This window comes from Amblyraja radiata, chromosome 12 (genome assembly GCF_010909765.2).
Source record: "Amblyraja radiata isolate CabotCenter1 chromosome 12, sAmbRad1.1.pri, whole genome shotgun sequence".
Classification (NCBI taxonomy): Eukaryota; Metazoa; Chordata; class Chondrichthyes; order Rajiformes; family Rajidae; genus Amblyraja; species Amblyraja radiata.
Genome location: NC_045967.1, coordinates 29,873,931 through 29,889,409, shown reverse-complemented (window position 1 = coordinate 29,889,409; position 15,479 = coordinate 29,873,931). Strand labels below are relative to the sequence as shown.

Genomic DNA, 15,479 nt, shown 5'->3' with positions numbered 1-15,479 from the left:
GACTCTATTACTAATTAGGTGACTTCTGAAGGCAATTGGTTGCACTGGATTTTATTTAGGGGTATCAGAGTAAAGGGGGCTGAATACTTTTGCACACCACACTTTTCAGTTTTTTATTTGTAAAAAAATTTGAAAACTATGTATCATTTTCCTTCCACTTCACATATATGCGCCACTTTGTGTTGGTCTATCACATAAAATCCCAATAAAATACATTTACGTTTGTGGTTGTAACGTGACAAAATGTGGAAAAGTTCAAGGGGTATGAATACTTTTGCAAGCCACTGTATCTTTGCGTTCCTGGTATAATCTGTGTAAATCTGAACCCTTTCCAGTACCCCTTTACTTTTTTATAATATGGGAACCAGTATTATAAAAAATACAGATGACATTCGTATAGCACTCCATGTGTGATCCAACCAAGCTCTGATAGAGATATAGCGAGGTTTCATGAAATTTCAAATCCATCCTGTACAAATAAATCACAGTGCTTGGTTTATATTTTTTTTCTGGCCCTCCTAAATTCTATTTGGTATATTTGTATTCTATAGATAGGCATAAAAAGCTGGACAGTGGGACAGACTGCATCTCTGGAGAAAAGGAATGGGTGACGTTTCGGGTCAAGACCCAAGCTTTCTTTCTTCTTCTACCTGATTCAACTGCAATTTTCCCAATTATAAGTGACCTTTTTTCTTCCTTCCTAAATGTGCTGCCTAACACTTATCTGTATTGAGCTTAATTTTGTTTTCTACATTAGTTTATTAATATTACTTCATAGTTTGTAGAAGATTTCCTCAGTAATTGCAATCAAATTTGATATCATTTGTGAATTTACAAATATTGTTTTTGATGCAGAGACTGAATCATTAATGTAAATTGTAGGTTTCCACTGAACAAAAAACAAAGTGTTGCATGAGCTTCAGCAGCATTTGGAGGGAATGGACAGATAACATTTTGGGCTGAAAATGTCATCTGTTCATTCCCTCTACAGATGCTGACAGACTCACTGAGTTCTTCCAGGTCTTTGATTTTTTGCTCAACATTTTAACATCCATCACAGAGGCACTCCACAAACTCCCAGAGTCTGAAGAAGGGTTTCGGCCCGAAACGTTGCCTATTTCCTACGCTCCATAGATGCTGCCGCACCCGCTGAGTTTCTCCAGCATTTTTGTCTTCCTTTGATTTTCCAGCATTGCAGTTCCTTCTTGAACATTTTATCTACTCCACTGCGATATCTCCTCAAGTTATGCCTACTTTGAAGAAGTTCCCCTCCTCCCTCCAAAGACAGTTTTACAACCTCCTCTCTGACTGCCCCACTCTGTGATTTCCCCCTTCCCTCCAACTCTACGACTACATCCTAACCCAGACCCGATACCACAGCCACATTTGCTTCCTCGGGACTACGTTGCCTATTTCCTTCGCTCCATAGATGCTGCCGCACCCGCTGAGTTTCTCCAGCATTTTCGTCTACCTCAGATTATAAAGGGTTCGGACTTGCTAGAGGCAGGAAACATGTTCCCAATGTTGGGGTAGTCCAGAACCAGGGGCCACAGTTTAAGAATAAGGGGTAAGCCATTTAGAACAGATGAAGAAACACTTTTTCACACAGAGAGTTGTGAGTCTGTGGAATTCTCTGCCTCAGAGGGCAGTGGAGGCAGTTCTTAGAGAGAGCTAGATAGGGCTCTTAAAGATAGCAGAGTTAGGGGATATGGGGAGAAGGCAGAAACAGGGTGCTGATTGGGGATGATCAGCCATGGGCCGAATGACTACTCCTGCACCTATTGTCTATTGTCTAAAAGTGCCCTGTAATGGCATGTATCTACTACTCGATTCATCCAAGAATTGACTTTCAATTTAAATGTGCCTTTGTTTTTATATTAATCCACAGGTTTGGTTCTGACCCATCTATTGTTAGAGCCTGCATTCAATTCCCTCAGCCTTTTCGATTATTTGCCTCAAAAGGTGTTGAAAAGCTATATTATTGGAGTTGAAAAGCTAAAATGTACTTATGAAATATTTGGCATTTTAAATAGGACCATTTTTTTCCTCGTGACCTACCTTAAATTGTTAATTATTTTTGCGTCTTTGTAAATGCTCAGTGAATTTCATTATAGCTATCCTTTCAGGGCTGCAATTTCCTGCATCTCTTCTAACAACCTCATAATGTCAGACGCTATGTGGGCTGAGACCCCCCGCTAGGATTTTTGTTCATTAAGTGTAACTGGCATCCAGTCAAGTTGGGAGGTTTTTTAATTCAACCAGAAACTCTTTCCTCAATCTTCTTGCTGGACCATGGTATCAACATGAATTTTGCATTAATGTGATATAAATGAAAGACAATAGCATACATGGTCTACAATTAACACTGTATGAGCTCATGGCAACAAAAAAAGGTGTGAAAGCAGGCTCCTATGTTAATCTGCAAATTATTCTACTAATAAATGTTAGCAGTATGCCAACGCTTCTTTATTGCTAATAGAGAATGGCAGTGGGGTGGAAAGAGGAGGGTTTTGTACACCGGGCAGGTAGCCAACTCCAATAATATAGAGCATCTCATCAGCTTGGTTCTTAACAACAGAAGCCCTATCTTCCATGCTAAACATTTATGCCTAATATGTATGTGAAATCTTTCCCTGAATTACATCATATGACTTAAAGTAATGTAAAGATTCTTACTGGACCTAAAACTTCAAAATCCTAGACCAAATAATCCAGAGAATAGGAGTTCAAATCCCATCAGGGGATCTGAATTTGAAGTTGGTTTATATATTTTAGAAGAATAATATGCTGGTATTATTAAAAACGATTTTAGCGAGAATTGGATTGCCATAAAAATCAAGCAGCTTCACTAATGTTCTTAAGGGAGTGAGTCCTGGTGCTTTTAGATATCACTCAAGTCCAACATTAAAATTGGCTAATTTTAACTCTTCTCTGATATGACCTTGAAAATCATTCAGTTGCATTAAACTGCTATGAAGTGGAGCAGTTTAAAAAAAAAAAAAAAGTCTTACTTATATCAACAGTTGCATTAAACTGCTATGAAGTGGAGCAGTTTAAAAAAAAAAAATTCTTACTTATATCAAGTAGGAATAATAATAAACGTCTGGCCTTGTCAATGATGCCAAAAATGAATGAATGAACTAAAAAAACGTCCTTAATGAATAATTTCCTAATTCAGATACTTCCATTTTTTTGCTATATTAATCATGTCAAGAAAATCAATTATTTTGTTTGCATGATTGGTTATCTTGTTTACCTTTATTGAATAAAATAAACAAAAGAACTTGGATAAATGTACCAAATCGATGGAGAATCAAAGAAAATTTGAAACTATAACAAAAAAGATAGCTATTAATTTATTCAAGAAGGAACTGCAGATGCTGGAAGATCGAAGGTACACAAAATTGCTGGAGAAACTCAGCGGGTGCAGCAGCATCTATGGAGCGAAGGAAATAGGCAACGTTTCGGGCCGAAACCCTTCTTCAGACTGATGGGGGGTGGGGGGGAGAAGGAAGGAAAAGGGGAGGAGGAGGAGCCCGAGGGCGGGCGGATGGGAGGGTGGGAGGAGACAGCTAGAGGGTTGAGGAAGGGGAGGAGACAGCAAGGACTAGCAAAATTGGGAGAATTCAATGTTAATGCCATCCGGACGCAAGGTCCCCAGACGGAATATGAGGTGCTGTTCCTCCAATTTCCGCTGTTGCTCACTCTGGCAATGGAGGAGACCCAGGACAGAGAGGTCGGATTGGGAATGGGAGGGGGAGTTGAAGTGCTGAGCCACCGGGAGGTCAGGTTGGTTATAGCGGACTAAGCGGAGGTGTTCGGCGAAACGATCGCCCAACCTCCGCTTAGTCTCCCCGATGTAAATCAGCTGACATCTAGAGCAGCGGATGCAGTAGATGAGGTTGGAGGAGATACAGGTGAACCTTTGTCGCACCTGGAACGACTGCTTGGGTCCTTGAATGGAGTCGAGGGGGGAGGTGAAGGGACAGGTGTTGCATTTCTTGCGGTTGCAACGGAAAGTGCCCGGGGAGGGGGTGGTGCGGGAGGGAAGGGAAGAATTGACGAGGGAGTTGCGGAGGGAGCGGTCTTTGCGGAAGGCAGACATGGGGGGAGATGGGAAGATGTGGCGAGTGGTGGGGTCACGTTGGAGGTGGCGGAAATGGCGGAGGATTATGTGTTGTATTTGCCGGCTGGTGGGGTGAAAGGTGAGGACCAGAGGGACTCTGCCCTTGTTGCGAGTGTGGGGATGGGGAGAGAGAGCAGTGTTACGGGGTATGGATAAGACCCTGGTGTGAGCTTCATGTATGGTGGCGGAGGGGAATCCCCGTTCCCTGAAGAACGAGGACATTTCTGATGCCCTGGTATGGAATGTCTCATCCTGGGAACAGATGCGGCGTAGGCGGAGGAATTGGGAGTAGGGGATGGAGTCTTTACAGCGGGCAGGGTGGGAAGACGTGTAGTCCAGATAGCCATGTGAGTCAGTGGGTTTGTAATGTATGTCGGTCAGGAGTCTGTCCGCTGCGATGGAGATGGTGAGGTCAAGGAATGGTAGGGAAGTGTCGGAAATGGTCCAGGTGTATTGGAGTGCCGGATGGAAGTTGGTGGTGAAGAGGATGAAGTCAGTCAGTTGTGTGTAGGTGCAGGAGGTGGCCCCAAAGCAGTCGTCAATGTAACGGAGGTAGAGGTCGGGGATGGGGCCCTGGTACGTCTCGAACAAGGATTGTTCAACGTACCCGACAAAGAGGCAGGCGTAGCTGGGGCCCATGCGTGTGCCCATAGCTACGCCTTGTCTTTGGAGGAAATGGGAGGAGTCAAATGTAAAGTTGTTGAGGGTGAGGACCAACTCCGCTAAGCGGAGTAGAGTGTCAGTGGCTGGGTATAGGTTGCTCCTCTGGTCGAGGAAAAACCGGAGGGCTCCGAGGCCATCCTGGTGGGGGATGGAGGTGTAGAGTGACCGGACATCCTTGGTGAAGATGAGGGGGTGAGGGCCCAGAGAGTGGAATGCGTGGAGGCGGCGGAGAGTGTCTGAGGTGTCTAGAACATAGGTGGGGAGGGATTTGACCAAGGGGGATAGGATGGAGTCAAGGTATGTGGAGATGAGTTCGGTGGGGCACGAACACGCAGAGACAATGGGTCTGCCGGGAGAGCCGGGTTTGTGGATTTTGGGGAGAAGGTAAAAACGGGGTGTGCGGGGCTGGGGAATGATGAGGTTGGAAGCTTGGTCGGGCAGGGCATGGGAATTGATGAAGTCGGTGATGGTGCTAGAAATGGTGGCCTGGTGCTCGTCAGTGGGGTCATGGTCCAAGGGTAAGTAGGAGGAGGTGTCCGAGAGTTGGCGCGTGGCCTCAGCTTTGTAGAGATCGACGCGCCAGACTACCACGGAACCTCCCTTGTCGGCTGGTTTGATGACCTAATCTGAGTTTTTTCAGAGTGATTCAATGGCAGTGCGTTCAGAGGGGAAAAGATTAGAGTGAGACAGGGGAGTGGAGAAGTTGAGGCGGTTGACGTCGCGGCGGCAGTTCTGGATAAAGGGTTCCAGAGCCGGGACTTTATGAGAGGGGTTCCACGAGGAGGGGGTGCGTTGGAGACGGGAAAAAGGGTCATCTTTGGGGGACCCTGGTTCCCATAAATCTCCTATTAATTTTGGTTTAGTTTGGAGATACATCATGGAAACAGGACCTTTGGGCCACTGTCCATGCCAACCACTGATCACCCATTTACACTAGTTCAGTATTCAGTATTCAGTATTTCTTTAATATCATTTTCACTGAGTACTTGCATACACAGAGGAAACGAAAAAACGTTGCTCGATCAGTTTCCATTCAGTGTAGTTAGTAAAAAAAGGATAAATACATAGAGCTTTAAAACCAAGTTAAAATTACCATGTCTAAAAACAGAAAGTAGGCCTAAAATTTACAATAGAATAAAAACAGACATTCCGACCGACAGTGGCTTTACTTTGACAGGTGCCTAGCTGTCAAAGTATGGACGAGCTTGAATGTGTTGGTGAACGATATTTGGGGAGGGGACACAGTCCTTTAATCAGTCTTATTGCCTGTGGGAAGAAGCTGTGGAGCATCCTGCTGGTTTTGCAGCTGATGCTCCTGTACCTCTTCCCAGATGGCAGAATGGAGAAGATGTGGTGTGATGGGTGGTAGGGGTCCTTGATGATGGAGATGGCTCTACTGATGATCCGCTTCTTGTAGATCTCCAACAGGAAAGGGAGTGGGGCACCAATGATCCTGCTGGCTGTCTTCACTATCCTGTTGAGTTGATATTGATCGTAAGCCTTGCAGCTCCCAAACCAGGAAGTGATGCCGCAGGTTATTATGCTTTCGATTGTGCCCCTGTAGAAGGTCCTTAGATGAGCAGTAGGGATACCTGCTTTCCTTAGTCTCCGGAGAGGGTGGAGCCACTGCTCTCTTTTGATCACTGCTGTGGTGTTGGTCGTAGAGGTCAGGTCATCCGCCAGGTGGAGTCCTAGGAACTTCACACTGCTGACCCTCTCCACAGCAGCTCCATTAATATGCAGCGGTGTGTGATGTTGTTTTCCAGCCCTCCTGAAGTCGATCACCATCTCCTTAGTTTTTTCCACATTGAGAGTGAGGTTGTGCGATCTGCACCATTCTATGAGCAGCTCCACCTCCATCCTGTACGCCGACTCATTATTGTCGCTGATGAGACCCACCACTGTTGTGTCATCGGCGAACTTGTTGATATAGTTGTTGCTGAGTCTAGCAGTACAGTCATGTGTAAGCAGACTTAACAGCAGGGGGCTTAGGACACAGCCTTGGGGTGAGCCAGTGCTCACAGCGATGGTTCTTGATGTCCGACTGCCCACCCTGACTGTCTGCTGCCGTTGTGATAAAAAGTTAAGGACCCAGTTGCAAGAGCCAGTATCCACCTTTAACAGCTTCAGCTTCTCCACCAGCTGCTGTGGGATGATTGTATTAAAAGCGGAGCTGAAATCTATAAAGAGGATCCTGGCATTGGTATTCTTCCGGTCGAGATGTGATAGTGCGAGGTTGAGTGTTGTGGAGACTGTGTCCTCTGTGGACCGGTTGGCTCTATAAGCAAACTGCAGTGGGTCTAGGTCGGCAGGGAGACAATTTTTAATATGCTGCATAACCAGCCGCTCAAAACACTTCATTAGTATGGGTGTGAGAGCCACTGGACGAAAGTAATTGAGACAGGCTGGGTTGGGTGTCTTCGGTTATCGATACAAACACTCTATGTTATCCCACTTTCTCATCCACTCCCTACACACTAGGGGCAACTTTACAGAGGCAAAATGTCCTACAAAACCACGAGGCTTTGAGAAGTGGGAATAAAATGGAGCACCTGGATCAAACTCACAAGGTCACAGGAGAACATGCAACTCCATACAAGGTCAGGATCGAACCAGGGTCCCTGACACCTGGGTCAAATGGCTCCTGTGGAAGCAAAGCCTGGTGAATGTTCCAGGTCAAGATGCTGATCAGGTCCAAGAATGTTGAGGGGAAAATAACTAGTACATAGAAGAGAGAGGGTGTGATGAGACAGAGGTTGGTAGGTGATAGGTGGAGCTAGGTGAAGAAGGGATGATGAGCAGATGTAGGTAGATGGGGGAGGGAGAGAAAGGAGTGATGAGACAGAGTCTGGTAGTTTATAAATAGAAACATAATATAAAATATGCAGATGCAATAGTTCTGGGCTTCCTGCAATCAAAGCTATCTTTATCCCCTCCAGAGCTCTGATTGTCATCATGTTATTAACAGATGCTGATTTATTTCTGAATTTGCTCATCTTTAGGATTACTTCCTATCCATTCACTGAGTCCTCTTTGCAGATCACTAATAAGATAGGAAAATTAAAGCCTGTGGGATTAAAGAAACAATATCTGCATGATTACACAAACCAGTGAATGAATGGTTGGTTTTTCACTGGAGAATTTACTTACTATGCTTCTCCCCTGGGATCAGTAATATGGGCACTGTTTCTTTTGGATTATAATAATAGCCCTGGGCACAATTTCAAAGTCAGCAGATGACAGAAAATTTGAAAATATATTAACAACAGGAATTGTAACAATCAGGACTGATGATATGGACAGACACTGGGGAGATGAGATGTAATGCAGCCGAGTATAAAATGATGCATCTTGGTCAGATGAATGAGAAGAGGCCGCATAAATTAAATGGCACAATTTAAAAACCTGTGCATTAATTTACTTAGTAGACAAAAAATGCTGGAGGAACTCAGCGGGTGAGGCAGCATCTATGGAGAAAAGTAGTGGGTGACGTTTCGGGTCGAGACCCTTCTTCAGACTGATGTTGGGGGGGTGGGGGGTGGGAAAAGAAAGGACGAGGCGGAGACATTAGGCTATGTGGGTGTGCTGGGAAGGGGGAGGGGAAGGAGGGGGAAAGCAAGGACTACCTGAAATTAGAGAAGTCAATATTCATACCGCTTGGGTGTAAACTACCCAAGTGAAATATGAGGTGTTGTTCCTCCAATTTGCGCTGGGCCATACTCTGGGAATGGAGGAGGCCCAGGAGAGAAAGGTCAGATTCCGAATGGGAGGGGGAGTTGAAGTGCAGGGTAACCGGGAGATCAGGTTGGTTAGTACGGACTGAGCGGAGGCGTTGGGCGAAGCGGTCGCCGAGCATACACTTGGTCTGGCCGATGTAGAGAACCTACCACAGCGGATGCAGTAAATGAGGTTGGAGGAGGTGCAGGTGAACCTCTGCCTCACCTGGAAAGACTGCTTGGGTCCTTGGATGGAATCGAGGGGGGAGGTAAAGCGACAAGTGTAGCATTTCCTGCGGTTGCAGGGGAAAGTACCAGGGGAGGGGGTGGTCTTGGTGGGAAAGGACAAATTGACCAAATTGGAGTTACAGAGGGAATGGTCTCTATGGAAAACAGAAAGGGGAGGAGATGGGAAGATGTGGCCAGTGGTAGGAGGTGGAGGTGGCGAAAATCTCAGAGGAATATATGTTGTATGTGCCGGCTGATGGGGTGGAAGGTGAGGACAAGGGGGACTCTGTCCTTATTGCGAGTAGGGGGATGGGGAGTAAGAGCGGAGCTATCGGATATAGAGGAGACCTTGGTGAGAGCCTAATCTATAATAGAAGAGGGGAACCCACGTTTCCTAAAGAATGAGGACATCTCCGATGCCCTGGTCTGGAACACCTCATCCTGTGTGCAGATGCGGGTTAGACAGAGGAATTTGGAGTAGGGGATAGAGTCCTTACAGGAAGCAGGGTGGGAAGAGATGCTGCCTCGCCAGCTGAGTTTCTCCAGCAATTTTGTCTACTTTCGATTTTTCCGGCATCTGCAGTTCCTTCTTAAACATTAATTTACTTAAGACATTGACGGTGGCTGAATAAGTAGAAATATCCGCCAAAGACATGAGGTGGATTCTTTGCTATAAACTAACAATTTTTCCTTTTACTTGATAAAATTCAAATTTGTCCTCAGCTGAGTTTTAATTACAATGTTAAGGACACATTTTCAGAAGGATGTCACACCACTGAAGAAATTGCAGAATAGATTTAATCAAATGGCATAAGGGATGAGGAAGTTCTGTGGAACGATTGGACAGGGCAGATTGTTCAGAAATTAGCTAAATAATGATTTATACAGTGGATTAATCAAGGGAGAATAGTTTCCACAGTCAGCATCTGCGCACACAGTTTTAAAGATATTGACAAAAGAATTATAAGGAAATGTTAGTTAATGGAGAGTTGTTGTGATCTAAAAACCTGGAACAAGATTCAATAGTAATGAACATAGGTGATTTAATAAATATTTCAAGGGAATAAAAGATCCATATGTTTAAGGGTAAAGAGCAAGGAAGTGAGATTAAATAGATAGTTTTACCAAATAAGCATTATAGACATTGGCAATTCTGTGCTGTGTCATTCTGAAATCTTTACAGTTCACTTTATCATAGTGAAGCAGCAGGATTGGTTGAAAGCATTGACTGTCCAGTTACAAAACACTATTCGATGTCCTCACTGGTATTCAGCACCTGTTCCTTGTAGCTGCATGACTCTTGCTTTGGTTCAGTTCATGTTTTCTAGACTGGTGACATTATGCAAGGGTTAATGAAAGGCCACACTTGTACCAACCCCGTTTTTGTTTGTTCTGACCTCTATCTTACAGTCCGAAGAAAGGTTTATAAAGGGGAGAATGAGGAAGACAAACCAGGAGTATATTAAAATTGTCACCTGAAGTTCACAAAGTGATGGATAAAGGTCCAGTAAGGAGTTGGAGATGTTTAGAAAGGGGTGGATTTGAGTGATATGAAAGTGGAGTTTAGCTGCCAAAATGATGAGATTTAAAATTAATTCATTGGCACACCTTTGTGAGAATGGGTTAAACTATAAAAATAATGTAGTGCTAAATGTAAACCAATTTGGAAGTATGGAATGTAGAAAAGTTTTATCCATGCATGGATTCACTCTATGAGCAGGGTCGTGACATAATGACCAAGGGCATGAATTGTCACCTTAGAATAATAAATAATATTTTGCTATTGCACAATAAAATCTAATGATGAAATTTCTCCTGAATAAAATAGCTGTCAACTAATTGTTCAGTTACATTTCATTTAACACTGTGCCAGAGCTTAATGTTTGTTTGCAGACTACAGATTTTTTCACACTCTATTTCCGTCATCTACAATAGATGTCTTTGTGTTAAAATACTTGCCCTGAAGTATACTAATGTACTTTGCCATAACTTTAGCACGTTTTCCACACAACTACTTCCAAATTCTGTTTGAAATTACATAGATTTGACAATCGTAGAGTTAATTGTTGATGTGATATTCCTCTAAATACAGTATTTGATTAAATATGCCCGAATCACAAATCCAGAATGGTCATCTTTAGTTCAGTATTTTTAAGATATACGAGACTAAGTGGGAGGCCTGGTCCCCCAATGCAACCCATTCCCCAAAGTAACATTTCATCACTCACCTATTTTCCCCAACGCAACCCATTCCCCCAACGCAATATTCCACCACTCACCCATAGCCCCTAACTGCACAGGTGCGGCTCATTTCCCCTCATCCCCCAGCATTCCCTCCCCATCCTCTTCATGTGTGGGAGGGGAGGGAAGGGGGTGTGGGGTGAGATGGGAGGTGGGGAGTGGGGGGTGTGTGTGTGGGCAGGGGGGGCAGAGGAGGGGGGAGAGACCGTGATGTTGGGGAGGGGGGATGTGGGGGGAGGGGGGGGTGTGCGGTGAGATGGGAAGTGTGTATGTGTTCCGTCTCTCGTTGCTTTCTGCACCCGGGGAGGGGGACGGCCTATTGGGGGGGGGGGGAGCGCTGCCGTCGCCTACCGCTGCCCCAACATCCCCCTCCTGAAGACGTCCCCCTCCCCCACTGCAGGACGCTCCCCCCACCCACCGGCCCCTGCCTGAAGCCATCCCATCCGCAACTGGAGGATGCTTCCCGTCCCCTCCACTGGCCACCGCCTCAAGCCTTCCCTGTCCCCAGCTGCAGGTTGCTCCCCATCAGCTTCAGGCAGGGACAAGTGGGGGGCATCCTGCAGCCGGGGAAGGGGTAAGGCTTCAGGGGAAGGCTGTCGGGGGCAGGTGGGAGAGGGGGGAGCATTCTGCAGCTGGGGAGGGGGACGGCTTCAGGCAGGGGCTGGTGGGGGCGGGTAAGTGTCCTGCAACTGGGTACGGGATGGCTTCAGGTGGTGGCTGGTGGGGGGGTGAAGCGTCCAACAGCTGGGGACGGCTTCAGGCGGGGCCAGAGGCAGCGTCTAATAGCCGGGGATGGGGACGGTTTCAGGCGTGGGCTGTAGGGGGCCGGTGGGGGGGAGGGGGGTGGAGCGATTGTCCTGCAGCTGGGGGAGGGAATGGCATCAGGTGGGGGTTTTCGGCGACCGGTGGGGAGGGGGAGAGCACTGCCGTGGCCTACTGCTGCCATGGTCTACCACTGCTGTGACCTACCACTGTCACTTCCACTGCCTACCACTGCCGCTGCCGAGGCCTACTGTTAGAATGGGTGTTATGGGCTGGAGGGACTGGAGGGCTAGTAGTACATTGTGGGCCGAATTGACAATTATTGGGCTAGAACGGTAGAATATGGGCCGAATGGATTGCAGCTGGGAATGAGAAAAGTTTCAGGCAGGGGCCAGCGGGGAGAATTCTGCAGCCAGGGGAGGGGAATGGTTTCAGGTGGTGGCCGGCAGGTTGCGTCCTGCAGCCGGGGAGGGGGATGGCTTCAGACGGGGCCTGTCGAGGGCCGGTAGGGAGCATCCTGCAGCTGGGGACGGGGTCAGCTTCAGGCAGGGGCTGGTGGGGGCGGGGAAGTGTCCTGCAGCTGGGTACTGGATGACTTCAAGTCGTGGCTGGTGGGGGGGGTGAGGCGTCCAACAGCTGGGGGCGGCTTCAGGTGGGGACCGCCAGGAGCATCCCTGTAGCCGGGGGAGGGGAATGGCATCAGATGGGGGCTTTCGGAGATAGTGGGGGGCTGTCGGGGGCCGGGGGGGCGAACATCCTGCAGCCGGGGCTGGGGTTGTCAGGGCCAGGGGGGGGGGGGTGGGTGGACGATTGTCAGGGCAGCTTCAGGTGGGGATTTTCGGGGGCTGGTGGGGGTGGGGGGGGGGGGGGGGGGGGGGGGAGCGCTGCTGTGGCCTACCGCTGCCATGGCCTACTGCTGCCTATGTCTGTAGTGGCCAATTACTGCCACTGCCTACTGCTGTCATGACCTACCACTGCCGCTCCCCACCAGCTTCAGGCGGGAACAGGTGGGGAGCATCCTGCAGCTGGGGACAGGACGGCTTCAGGTGGGGGCCGGGGAGGCAAGCGTTCTGCAGCTGGGAGAGGAGAACGGCTTCAGGCGGGGGCTGTCGGGGGTCTGTAGGGTGGGGGGAAGTATCCTGCAGCCGAGTGAGGGGGACGGCTTCAGGCGTGGGCTGTTGGTGGCTGGTGGGGGGAGCATCATGCAGCTGGGGGATGGGGAGGGATGGCTTCATGAGGGGGCTATCGGAGCTGGTGGGGGAGGGGAAAGGCTTCAGGTGTGGGCTATCGGGGGCCGTTGGGGGGGGAGTGCTGCCGTGGCCTACGACTGCCATGGCCTACCACTGTCAATTCCGCTGCCTACCCCTGCTGCGGCATATCACTGCTGCTGCCTATGGCTGTCATGGCCTACCGTTACTGCTCCCCACCGGCTTCAGGCGGGGGCCGGTGGGTGGGGGGAGCATCCAGCAGCCAGAGAGGGGACGGTTTCAGGCGGGGCTGTCGGGGGCCAGTGGGGGGGAGCGTCCTGCATCCGAGGGAGGGGAGGGCTTCGGGCAGTGGACGGTCAGGGGGGGAGGCTTTCTGGAGGGCTAGTAGGACATTGTGGGTCGAATGGACTTTATTCGGCTAGTTTGGTGGGGGGTCAAGCGTCCTGCATCCGAGGGAGGGGGAGGGCTTCAGACAGTGCCTGTAGGGGTCTGGTGGGGAGGGGGACGGCCTCAGGCAGCAGCTGGTTTGGGGGGAGCGAGCTCTGTCGTGGCCTACTGCTGCCGTGTGCGAGGGGAGAAGGGTGAGGGGAGGGAGTGTGGGTGGGAGGGTGTGTGTGGGCGGGGGGAGTGCCCCGCCAGCACCCGGTCCCGCCTGCGCCCGGCCCCCTCAATCCCCCCACACACACTCCTCACTTCCCCAGGATCTCGAGGTTGCAGCAGTCGGTCTTGCAGTCGGCAAGGCTCCGGGCCGCTCCGCACTCTGGGCTCATCGACTCGGTGCCGCTTTGGGGCTGACGGGCTTGGGACAGCTTTGGGGCTGACAGACTCGAGGCGGCTTCGGGGCTGACGGACTCGGGGCGGCTTGGGAAAGGACGGCTTTGGGACGGACAGCTTCTGGATTCACAGACTCAGCCCATCCTCCGGAACTTTATTCTCCTTGCCCCAGTGATTGACAGCGGGTGCCGGAAGGGGCGTTAACATCCCGGCGACTGACAGGAGAGAAGACCAATTTGCTGAACTTATGATTTTTAAACCTTCATAACTTTTGTAACATTCCACCGATCGGACAAAACATGATGCGCTTGAAGCACAGGAGAATGAATAGTAAGGTGGCAAAAAATCGTAGCGCTCTCTGGTATCGTTTTTGCGCAAATGTAAAAACGATGCAAAGCGGAAGAGGACAGGATGAGAGTTTTAGTTAAGTACTCGACTAAGTGGGGGGGGGGGGGGGGGGGGTTCTGGAGCTTGGGTGTTGTGGGCTAGCATGAGTGAGAGAGAAGGTGGAGAGGGTGGAGAATCAATTTTAGACATTTACATCTTTCTTTACAGATCACAGCAATGAAGGAGGAAAGTCTGTCCTTGTGTGGATCTCTGGAGCGCTAGTATGGGTGTTGTGGACTGAAGGGACTGGTTTCCAGAGGGCTAGTATGGACATGTGAACTGAATGGATTCTTGGACTCAGTTCAGTGAGTCATGGCTGGTGGGCTGGTAGTTCACCAAGTCATGGCTGGTGGGCTGGCACTTCAGTCACTTACAGCTGGTGGGCTGGCAGTTCACTTACTCATGGCTGGTGGGCTGGCAGTTCAGTGACATGGCTGGTGGGCTGGCAGTTTGCTTACTCATGGCTGGTGTGGTGGCAGTTCACTCAGTCACCCCTCCTCCCTTCACCCCCCCCCTACTCTTCTCCTTGCCATTCCCCTCCCCCCAATGCATTCTGTCCATCTCCCCTCAATCCTCCCCCCCCCCATGCACTCTTAGTGGTTCTCCGACAGTGCAGCCATTCCTGCCTATTAAGTTCCCATTGTGATGAAGAACACGCAGGCATGGGAAGTGGAAATAGGATTTATTGAAGTTTAAAATGTGAATCACTTAAAATATAACAACAATTTAAATGTTAAAGATGAGATTTATTAAATTCAGTTCTTTCTTGTTGTGTCTCTTGTTGTGTTCTGCTGCTCACTGCTTGATGACTCTTTCCTGTTGATTAAAAAAGACACAATTTTAATATAGAGAGATTGAGCGGTCAAATTTTAACAAAGAAAATCTGAGAATTTACATCAAAAGTCATCATTCAACGAAGCACGCTTTTAATGACAACATTCTTGGTCAATTTTCCATCCTTCAGGAAAACTTTGATATTTTCCTTCATCTTTCCTCGGCTAAGAGCCACATATAGTTGTCCATGCTGAAATACCGGTTTGTCGAGGTAGATCAACACCTTCGGCATTGTTTGTCCTTGTGCTTTATGGATCGTCATAGCAAAACTTGATTGAATGGGGAATTGGGTCCGCTAAAGGGAAATGTCTTCACCTTCTGTTAAATTGAGTGCTATCCTAGGAATGAGAACATTGTCATCTTTGAAGGCACCAATGTTGATTCTTGCAATGATCAGATGATTGTGTAGCTTTTCCACATTCATCCTCATTACATTGCATAGCTTTAGCGGTTCCAAGATTCTCATTAATATGATTGGAAATCCTTTTTTCCAATCCAAATTTGTGTGGTGGTAATCCAGAGATCTCGAGTGAATCGAGG

The 15,479-nt window shown here is 48.3% G+C and overlaps 1 long non-coding RNA gene across 1 annotated transcript; it reads right to left on the bottom strand.

Annotated features, from left to right (window-relative positions):
- Window positions 1-1,197: 1,197 nt before the first annotated feature.
- On the bottom strand, window positions 1,198-10,152 carry LOC116979390. The gene is made up of 3 exons (XR_004413703.1): window positions 10,142-10,152; window positions 6,929-6,931; window positions 1,198-1,308 (listed from the first exon to the last, which is right to left on the bottom strand). It is a non-coding gene; the product is annotated as an uncharacterized LOC116979390 (long non-coding RNA).
- Window positions 10,153-15,479: the final 5,327 nt, after the last annotated feature.